General features: G+C 48.2%; 1 protein-coding gene across 4 annotated transcripts in view; it reads left to right on the top strand.

Annotated features, from left to right (window-relative positions):
- Positions 1 to 10,529, top strand: part of LOC126983329 (RING finger protein nhl-1-like) — a 45,879-nt gene that overhangs the window by 20,661 nt on the left and 14,689 nt on the right. The window contains exon 1 of one of the 4 annotated variants that reach the window (XM_050836030.1): positions 6,125 to 6,317. The exons of 1 other annotated variant lie outside the window; for it this stretch is intronic. The gene's annotated coding sequence lies outside the window, so the exon portion shown is untranslated. Of the gene's footprint in view, positions 1 to 6,124; positions 6,318 to 6,344; positions 6,677 to 7,892; positions 8,052 to 10,529 lie in introns of those variants that run through there. 2 more of the 4 variants (XM_050836031.1, XM_050836032.1) reach the window with 2 other exon arrangements.

Raw genomic sequence — 10,529 nt, 5'->3', positions numbered from 1 at the left:
TGCAGTCCTCTGGGTACGTAGCTTTTTTCAAGGGAAGTAAACAATAGACTCGGGCAGGTTAGGTTAGGTACAGAACTAATAGCAGACAGATGGCTAACCGAAGTAATAGTAAAGCTGTAGAAGTCAGGGCAGAAAGAGAGGCAGATCTAGAGATATTACATAGATATTACATAGACCACACAGACCCTAAGGCCCAAACTAGGTAGTCTGTCCTAAACCTAAGTGACAGTTGTTATGCGGCCACCATGACGTTGAAACTGAACTTGGTGTATATACCGAGGCAGGATGGAGTGTATTAGCGCCTGACAGAGAGCGTGAGGGCGATGGGAAAGATCTTTGTCTTTCAGTGGACTAGTAATGGATGGAAATGATGAGGAGGAGGAGGAAGAGGAGGAGGATGAAAAGGAGGGTGAAATTTTAGTGTAAACTCATAATTTCGTCTGGTGTTCGGGTATAGTAATCCATTAAAAACATCAAAAGGTATTCCTCCCATCCTAAATATTAAGATTCTGCCAATAAAAAAAAAAATCATTAACCCGGAAATATTTGCAATTGAAACATTTCTTCACGCCAAAAACCTTCATCCTTCCCCGCCCGTGCCAATAAAATCTGAGGGGACAAAAAATGACTCCCAAAGATCGCCAAGAAAGTTTAGAACGCAGAGCAACAAACACAACCCACGAGGCGAAGGTTAAGTGGGTGACGCAACGGTTACGTGTGGCATTGTGGGGTCAAGACTTTGGGGAAGAAATGGAAGGGGGGGAGGAGGTGAAGGAGGAATGGAAGTGAATGAAAGGAAAAGCAAGGAAAAGGAAAGGAAAAGGAAGGGAATGGAAAGGAAAAGCAAGGGAAAGGAAAGAGGAATGGAAAGGAATAGGAAAGGAGAAGATGGAAGTGGAAGGAGGCAGAAGGAGGAGGAGGAGAGGGAAAGAGAGTGACCAAGAGCGATTAGGGAGTATAACGGGAAAAAAAAAGATGAGAGGAGGAGGTAAGAGATGAGAAAAAAGGAAGGATGGAGGGAGAGAAACCATGAAAAAGTAGAGAATGGGAGAGAGAAGTATGCAAATAGGAAAAGGAGAAATGGGAAATAGAAAGATGAAAAGAAGGAATGCAGAGGAAGGTGAAGATTAAAGAAGGAAAGGAGATGAAAATGGGGAATCTACAGAAAACATAGGAGGGAAAGAGGAAGGCGATAAGCGAGAGAAAGCAGTGAAAAGGGGGAGGGAGAGGAAGGGAAAGGAAGGGAGGGAGGGAAAAAAAAAAGAGGAGGGGATTGGTGAGGAAAGGAGGAAAGGGAAAGTAAAAAAAGGTCCCGGATGTGCATTCTGTCTGTTTATGCCACGTTCGTCTGTGTGTGTGTGTGTGTGTGTGTGTGTGTGTGTGTGTGTGTGTGTGTGCTGACGCGAAGAACAGGAATAGTTTGAACGTAAAAGAAAAAAAGTCTGTCTGAAAGTTTGTATGAAAAGCTCGTTATATCCTCCATCAGTGTGTGTGTGTGTGTGTGTGTGTGTGTGTGTGTGTGTGTGTGTGTGTGTGTGTGTGTGTGTGTGTGTGTGTGTTAATTGCACCATATGCGTTCATTGACTTTCCTTGTTACTGCCAGGAGAGAGAGAGAGAGAGAGAGAGAGAGAGAGAGAGAGAGAGAGAGAGAGAGAGAGAGAGAGAGAGAGAGAGAGAGAGAGAGATCCACTTTAAATAGACACCCAGACCATACTTCTCCTTTCTCTCCCCTCCCTTCCCTTCTCCCTTCCTCCCTTTCCTCCCTTCATTCTCTTCTCTCTCTCTCTCTCTCTCTCTCTCTCTCTCTCTCTCTCTCTCTCTCTCTCTCTCTCTCTCTCTCTCTCTCTCTCTCTCTCACACACACACACACACACACACACACACACACACACCAGGAATGGCTTGGTGACGAGGCTTTGGTGAGGAGAATTGGCAGTCTCGAGGTGGTCACGTGAGGGAGAAGGAGAAAGAGGAGGAGGAGGAGGAGGAGGAGGAGGAGGAGGAAGAAGTACTATGAAGGGAGATGACGGGAGATGATTGGAGGGAACAAGGGATGGAGGGAAGTGGAGTATATGGTGGTGGTGGTGATGGTGATGATGATGGTGATGATAGTGTATTGGTGTTGGTGGTACTTGCCTTGTTGGTGATGATGATCGTGGTGGTGATGATGGTGATGGCAGTAATGGTGGTATTGGTGGTGGGGGTGATGGTGATGGTTTTAGTGGTGATGGTGATAATGGTAATAACAGTGGTGATGGTAATTGGATAGTAGTGGTAATGGTGTTGGTGGTGGTGGTGGTAATGACAGTACTGGTGGTGGTGGTGGTGATGGTGGTGATGGTGGTTGTGGTGTCGTCGCCATGTCATTAGGAGGGTCGTATGGTGAGTCAGCTGGTGGAGGGCCAAGTAAGGGGGCGACAGGTGGGCGGGCGGGCAGGTGGGCGGGCGGGCAGGTGGGCGGGCGGCGGGGTGGCTAAGTGGCATGTGGGCACAGGTGGGTGGGGGCTGTGTACACCTTGCCCCCCCCCTGGCCCTCCCCTCATCCTAAAGTGCCACATCTCCTCTACCTGGCAATGTTTTCCCCTCACATTCTTCTCCTTCTCATAGTTTCTCCTAATGTTCTTTTCTTCCTTTTCATTTCTTCGTTCGTAAGTATTCATTAAGTGTCTCGAAAGTTCATCTCCCTACCCTCTAATTCTCCTTCTAGATCCTCCTTATATCCTTTTCTTTCCTAGAACATAAGAACATAAGAACGTAAGAGTCTGCAAGATTCCGGTAGGTCTGTACAAGGCAGCTCCTTTGAACCTAAGCTCCCGTGTATCTAACCCCACGTAATATCGCTGTCCATGAATTTATCTAATCTATTTTCCACTCATCCACCACTGTTAGTAAACCAATTTTTTTTTATCTTTAATCTCTGTCTTTCCTCGTACTCATGGGGCGTCCCGGTGGTTCATCTTCCCCTCAAACTCTTCCTCTAGCCCAGGGGTTCCCAATCGGTGAGTTGCGGAGGATTGGCTGGGAGGTCACGAAGCCTTGCTAGAAACGGCTTGGGACAATATTTTTTATAGCTTACCGTTTCTAGATAGTTTTCTGTTTTAATTCTGCTGGTGCTGTGGGGCTCTGCTGGTGAGTGTTGAGAGGGAACATCAGGGTGTCTCTCAGGGGCATGTCAAGGCCGGGTATGCTTGAAAATTGGTGTGTTGAAAAGTATAAAACAAAGTGCCGATATTAGAGGTGCGTGGGTTTCAGGGTTTTTTAAAAGGGTCGCGAGTGAAAATACGATTGGACGCACTGCCCTAGTCCCTCCTAACGTCCTTTTCCTTTCTCTCATCTCTCTGTCTTCCCTCTAGCTAACATTTCTTTTCCCTTACATTCTTCTCCTTGTCTCTCGTCATGTCCTTTGGAAACGAGGAGGAGAACGGGGACGAGGAGAGAGGAGAAGAAGGAGAACAATATGACTGGAGGATAACTAAGAACAGAAGGAGGAGATGAGATAAAAGGATAAGGAGGAGAAAGAGAACAGTATGACAGGAGGAATAGGAACAAGAGGAGGAGAACGAGAGTGAGAACGAAGAAAAGAACAATATGACAAGAGGATAACTAGGAACAGGAGGATGAGAAATGACAACAAAAAATAATGGCCGGAAACACAAATGCAGACTTGCCAGAGAATAAGTCACGAATGACGACGGGTAGCTATTTAGGAAACGCCATGGCGCTACGAATATAGTTTTCCGCGGCTATTCTTGGGCTGCCGCAGGATAGGGGGAGCCAAAGGAAGGGCCAACCATGCAGGGACCGGGGGGGGGGGAGGGGGGGGGAGCTGATGGGGCAGGGCCGGGCGTGGGGACCAAAAGGGAAGCAAGTTATTTTCGAAGAGTTTGTAAGATTGCGTTTTGGGGCCTCGACGAAGATCCTAATTCTGACCACCATTGAGAGAGAGAGAGAGAGAGAGAGAGAGAGAGAGAGAGAGAGAGAGAGAAGGGGGGAGGGATTCCTTGTGTGTATGGAGAAAATTTGTGTGTGTGTGTGTGTGTGTGTGTGTGTGTGTGTGTGTGTGTGTGTGTGTGTGTGTGTGTGTTATCTGCCATAAAGAACTGACCCAACAAAGAAAACGGTGATCCACAAAGGGGGGAATAATGTAAACACACACACACACACACACACACACACACACACACACACACACACACATACACACGTCGTATCTTCCTCTTCTGTCTCTTTTTTTTTTTTTAGGGGGACACACTGACCTAATCTACTTTGTGCCCTCCCCCCCTAGTCCCCCCTGCCCCCCTCCAGCCTCACCCCCGCCAGCAAACAGAAGACTATAAACGGATTCAAGTTCAAGAGGCGCTTTAAATGCAAGAACGAAACCATTAACAAAACAGCAACACATTACATAATAGAAATCTTGGCCACTCCGCTGCTTTCGAGGTGTTGAAGGGAATATGGTATCAGTGACGTGCATTTCCCCACTGCTATTTAGAGTCTGTTTTAAGGTAATCCTGACCCCATTTCCCTTAATTTTAGAGTAGCCCCCCTTAAACCTCATCCCCGGCAACCCTAACCCAATTTTCTTTCTGTACCTCTTCCATTAAACCATTGTTCTTCTCTCTGTTAACATCCCCTAACTTAAAACAAAATCCTAACTCTTTGTAAAAAGCTGTAAAGTTAAAAGAATAAAAAAATAAATAAAAGAAAAAGTAAAAATAAAAAATAAAAAGATTGGAAGAGAGAAAGAAAGAAGATCAAAAGAAAAAAAAATCCACCAACGGGCAAAAAATGAAGAAAGGAAAAGAGACAGACGAAGAAAGAAACACTAAAGAAAGAAAAATCCACAAATATGTAACGAAGAAAGGAACAGAGGAAGAAAGGAAGAAAGAAGGTGTAGAGAAAGAAACACACCCAAGAGCCCACAAAGGGAGGAGGCGAACAAAGGCCCCTCAAGGCAGCGACAACCCAACGCGTCGCGCACCTTCGAGAACGTGTCCGTGGCTTCTTGGCACTCCCCGCGCTGCAAAGGTCGTGACACCCTCCTTGTGTTGGGCGTCACGTACAAGTGTTGTGTATGGGGAAGCAGTCTCCGTTGCCAGATTATCGTACTCAGAGCCTCGTATTTACCGGTTCCTGAGCCGTAACTATTGCCAAAAAACAACGATAATTAACCATTTTAGCGATAACTATATAAGAAGGCAGTTTTTGGGGTCGGAAATCGGCAAACAGGAGGCTGAGTACGACAATCTGGCAACGTTGGGAGTAATACGGAGAGTTGGACCTATATCAGAGAATGTTTATAAATGGCCGAATTCCACGCGTGCTCTCCCCCAGAGTGATTTCGATTCCCTATAAATACCGCCGTGACGTCGTGTTATTGATGCACTTATTGATAGCACGCTTGGCCGTTCTTCAAGCTAGTTTTCTGCGGTCGTATAAAAAGATCACGTGTGTGTGTGTGTGTGTGTGTGTGTGTGTGTGTGTGTGTGTGTGTGTGTGTTTACGTTCATTAAGTGTGTTTTCCGTGGTCGTATAAACAGATCAGAAGTGTTTCGGTGGGGCGGGGGAGGCCGTCTTTGCGCTCAGCTCACCGGCCGCCGCGTCTGAGGGACAGAGAGGTGACAATCGGCGAGGAACGATCCGCCCGGCTCTCAAGTGCAGGAAGCTTCCGGTAAAGCAGGAAGTGCGTTCTTGGAGAGAATGCGTATACTGAATATATTATATAACGAGGAGTTTGGATTGGTTTGGTTTGGTGGGGGTCATCTTAAAAAAAAAGGCTAAAACGTTTGGCGATGCGTATCCTTTGAACACGCTGTTTTGTATCTCTGTTCACCGACAAAGCATTAAGTGTTACCTCGTGAAGTTGTTGTTGGCGTGACGAGGAAGTTTGTGTCGCGGGGTAATGTGGAGCACGAGGACAGTGTGTGTGTGTGTGTGTGTGTGTGTGTGCACCGACGTTGTGACGTGTGTCCGCGTTGCAGAGGCGTGGTGACGAAGGGCCACGGGGCGGGGCGGGGCGGGGCGGGGGCGGGGTGTCTGGGCTGGGGCCGGCGGGGAGTGACTAAAAATACCCCAGCAGCCCACTAACCCCGCAAAGAGGGGCCGCGCACCCCTGCTCGCCGCCACTGGCCGGCGCCGCGACAGCCCCAGAACGATACGAGACGCCCCGGGGAGAGCCGCGCCTTCCCTCCGTGCGGTGGTCCCGAGCAGCGAGTGTGAGCGACGCGGGGTGTGTGGTGTGATGGCAGCGCGCGCGCCGCCCCTGACACTGTGCAGATAGCGAATCCCTTTACCAGGTGGCTGCCGTGCTAGACAAGGTTAGTGAGTGTGGCGAGGAAGGATTCAGGTACTCCTTCGTGTCGAGTGTCAGTGTCGCGCTGCCAGGGCCGCAAACCGCAAACAAGGCAGCTGCGTCGGGCCCCGCACCTGCCAGGCCCCGCACCCCTACACGCATAAGGGGCCCCGCACCCTGAACTGTTGCAAGCACACCGAAGGAGGCCATTATTGCGTCACTGCCTTGGGCTCCGTGCTGAGTAACACCGTCCCTGCTCGCCTCGGACCGCTGGAATAGCCTCCGAAGCCCTGCCGCCCCTCCTCCCAGCAGCTCCCGACGACGCAAGGCCTCAGGAGACAGCCACGAGGAGCCGCGCAGACCCTCAGGCCGCGACGAGCCCAGGTACCCCGCAGTGTTGCCAGGGCAGGGCGGGGCAGGGCGAGGCAGGTTGGCCACCGCCTCGTCGGGCCCCAAAACTTGTGGTGTGTCTGTGTCGCCCTGCAGCCACGACGCACCGCTGGGCATCGCTGCGTCTCCCTTCCCTCTCCATCTCTATCATCTCTCTCTACATCTACTCTCTGTATCTATCTCACACACACCCGTTGAAAGCCCGCCATTCTTAGGAGGGACAGGGCCAAGATGTTCAATAATTTATACACAGAGATGTAGAGCGATGGGAGGCAAGGGAAGGTGAAGGACAAGGGAAATGGAAAGAGGTTGAGAGGAAGGAAGAGGGGAAGGAATGTGAGGGACAAAGAAAACGCAAAATTGGAAGGTTGGTTGAAAGGCGGAGGAGGAAAAATGTGAAGGGAAGTTGACGGAGCGCTTCCTGTTGACATTATATATTCTTTCTTCGGCCCAGAAAATGAAGGAAGATTCTGGTCATCCCCGGAAATACTGTTCTGGGCTTCCTCCTCTACCTCATCCCCTACCTCCTCCTCCTCCTCGTCCTTTACTAATTATTCCTTTTACACTGTCTTCCTCCTCCTCCTCTTATTATTATTTGCCTTCCTCTTCTGCCCTGTGCTATTATTCAACTAATTTGTGTTACACTGTCCCTCCTCCTCCTCCTCCTCCTCCTCTTACTCTTGTCTTCCTGTTCTTTCCTGTGCTGTTCCTTCTATTTATTTCTCTTATGGTTTCTCCGCCTTTTCGTCTTACTCTTTTTTTCTATTGGTCTTCTTTCTGCTGTTGCTGTTCTCATTCTACTTGTTCTTATTACCTATTCTCACCTGTTCCTCTTCCTCCTCCTTGTCCTCGTCCACTTTGTCACGTCACAAAGATGAGTGAGTCACGTTCGGTCCGGGCCGTGACGTGGCGGCGCTCACGTCACGGCGAGGCGGATGTGAACACCTGACGATCTTGGCCTAAAAAAAAAGGGAAGGCAAAAATGAAGCGCCGAGTGGGTACAGGACGTCACGAGCACTACTTTGCGGGGCGGAGGAAAGAGACACCGAGCCTACGATGGCGGAGGAGGAGGAGGAAGAGGAGTAGGAGGAATTTCCATGCTTATTTTAGGGAGAGAAATGTGCGTAGGTATGAGGAGAGAGTGCCAAGGCTCTGTTAGGGTGGCACGCCTCTGTCCCCAGCGGCGAGGCGGTGTTTAAGGGGAGACTGAGGCGGGTTTTATAGATGAGTAGAGGCTCGAGGCTCCGAAACGCTGCCCGAAGAAGAGGAGAGGGTCAGTCAGCGCCTCGGTCAGTGTAGCGAGGGAGGCGGGAATGGTGCCTTGTCGAACGGTAGCTGCGTGTCATCTCTGCGTGTGTCGCTAGGGAATGTAAGTACTGGACCCGTCTATAGAGGCGTGTTGTTAGTTAAGGAAGATTTATGAAGTGTTTCTTGCGACGATTGAACCCCAGGAGATTATTGAGCCTTAAAAGATCATGGTATAGAAGTGTGGGACAGACTAATGCGTGTGTTCTCTGCGTGTCGCTAGGGAATGTAAGTACAGAACCGATCTAATAGTGTTTGTTAGTTAAGGAAGATTTATGAAGTGTTTCTTGCGACGATTGAGCCCCAGGAGATTATTGAGCCTTAAAAGATCATGGTATAGAAGTGTGGGACAGACTAATGCGTGTGTTCTCTATCTCTACGTGTCGCTAGGGAATGTAAGTACAGAACCGATCTTATATACGAGTAGAGTGCGCTGTTAGTTAAGGAAAGTTTATGAAGTGTTTCTTGCGACGATTGAGCCCCAGGAGATTACTGAGCCTAAAAAGATCATGGTATAGAAGTGTGGGACAGACTAATGCATGTGTTTGTAAGTACAGAACCGATCTTATATATGAGTAGAGTGCGCTGTTAGTTAAGGAAAGTTTATGAAGTATTTCTTGCGCCGATTGAGTCCAGGGAGATTACTGAGCCTAAGAGATAATGTTATATAGAACTGTGGAGCCAACTAATGCGTGTGTTCTCTCAATGTGTCGCTAGGGACTGAAAGTACTGGGATAATGTATGGAATATATTGATGTTGAGGAAGGCTTAAGTGTCTCCTGCTCCGATTGAGCCCAAAGAAATCCTAGTACAGTGGTGTAGGGCCGACCATAGCCTGTACGTGTGTTACTAGGGAATGTAAGTACAGGTCTGATATAGAGGTGTCATGACGTTAAAGGAAGCTGTTAGTGTCTCCCAAGCCGATTGAGTCTGAAGAGATTGTAGTTTAGCGTTGCAGAATTGACTAATGAGTGTTTTTCATGTGTCTCCGGAGTCAAGTACATGATCATTTTCAGGGTGTTTGAAGATGTGATAGACGTTTGAGATACCTTACCAACATATATTTAGGGAGTAGATGAATCATGCATTTTAGAGTAAACTTTTGCATGTATCATTTGTATATGTATTACCAGAGCTTAAGTACATGGTCAATTTCAGAGTGTTTGAGGATGTTTAAGGCGTTGCGAACAGTTTACAAGCATCCATTAAAAGGGAGAAGATGAGTGGTGCATTGTAGGGGCATCTGCTGTGTGTGTCAGGCTTGCGGGTGTTGTCTGAGCGCAACTACAGGAGTCGTTTCGGGATGTTTAGGATAGTGTTGGTTATCATCGTTTCCAGCGTCGATTAAAGCTTGAGGTATTCCGAAGCGCCAGCGAATGTAAGTTCAGGACCGATCTATAGGTCTTTGAGCACGTTAATTAAGAAAGATTTGAGTACTTACCAGCGTAAGTGTAAAAGAGATTGTTTGTCTCAATTATGTGTAAAAGCTACTTTGTTTCAATAGCCGAGTGATGTTACGTTTGATGGTCAGGTGGAGATGCTATACACACCTTCAATGCATAAGATTGCGGTTTGTCTCTGTGGAATGATAACACTGCAGTAGGAGTTTTACAGAGACGTGCGGCATCCTAAAAACATTACCAGTGAGCAGAGGATCTCTACCCGACCCCCAAACACATCAAGTTAATATTAAGCGTTCTCTGGTGTATCCTAAGCGTTGATGACAGGGCTTGATTGGTATTGGCTGTCTAGAGGCGTGTTGGTTCTCGGGGATTAATTTCCATGTTTAATTACGGGTGTTTAGGAGATCTATCAGCGGCGGGTTCAGGAGTAAAAAATGTGGCTTGATTGACGTGATTTACAACATGTGGTGGTGGTGGATGAAACTACACACACACACACACACACACACACACACACACACACAAAAGGTGGCGGTTAAAAGTGAAATCAAAGCACAGCATCACTTGTTCACGGCAGTTAAATGATCAGAGCATCATTGAATGGTGTTCGGGATGTAATGATTTATTTGAAGCTTCAGTGGTTTTGGTCTTATTGAGAATTGTCCTTGTATGTGCAGGGGGAGAGGGGAGAAATATCAATAAAAGGTGGCGAAGGCTGCAATAGTACGGGCATGTTATGAGGTGGACAAAGGAGTGTGTTTGAAAAGGTGTTTAAGCTGAAAGTGAAATACAAAAGGAATAGAGGGAGACCGGAGAGTGGGTACAGATTGCAGCGAATAATATCTCTTGGGAAATTGCATGACGGAAGGAGACGCACAAGAGAGGGAGGCGGAGCGATTTAGTCAGAAACGGCGACCGTAAAAAGTGGGAAAAGCCAAAGGTTGTCCTAGGCGTGTGTGCGGGGAGGCCTTAGGTTAAGCGCCGCATAGCTCGGTGTCAGCGGGTGGATTCAAGACCTGCGACAAGATTAATGAACTGGCGAAGTGGCGTTGCGGCGCGGCTGTTATGAGCGGCGCGAGGAGAGGGGCGAGGGGGTGAAGGCGAAGAGAGGGAGGAGCGGGAGTGAAGAACTGCGGACG

Source organism: Eriocheir sinensis, chromosome 53, assembly GCF_024679095.1.
Source record: "Eriocheir sinensis breed Jianghai 21 chromosome 53, ASM2467909v1, whole genome shotgun sequence".
Classification (NCBI taxonomy): Eukaryota; Metazoa; Arthropoda; class Malacostraca; order Decapoda; family Varunidae; genus Eriocheir; species Eriocheir sinensis.
The sequence above is the reverse complement of the archived record's forward strand: the minus strand, read 5'-3'. Positions and strand labels throughout refer to the sequence as shown.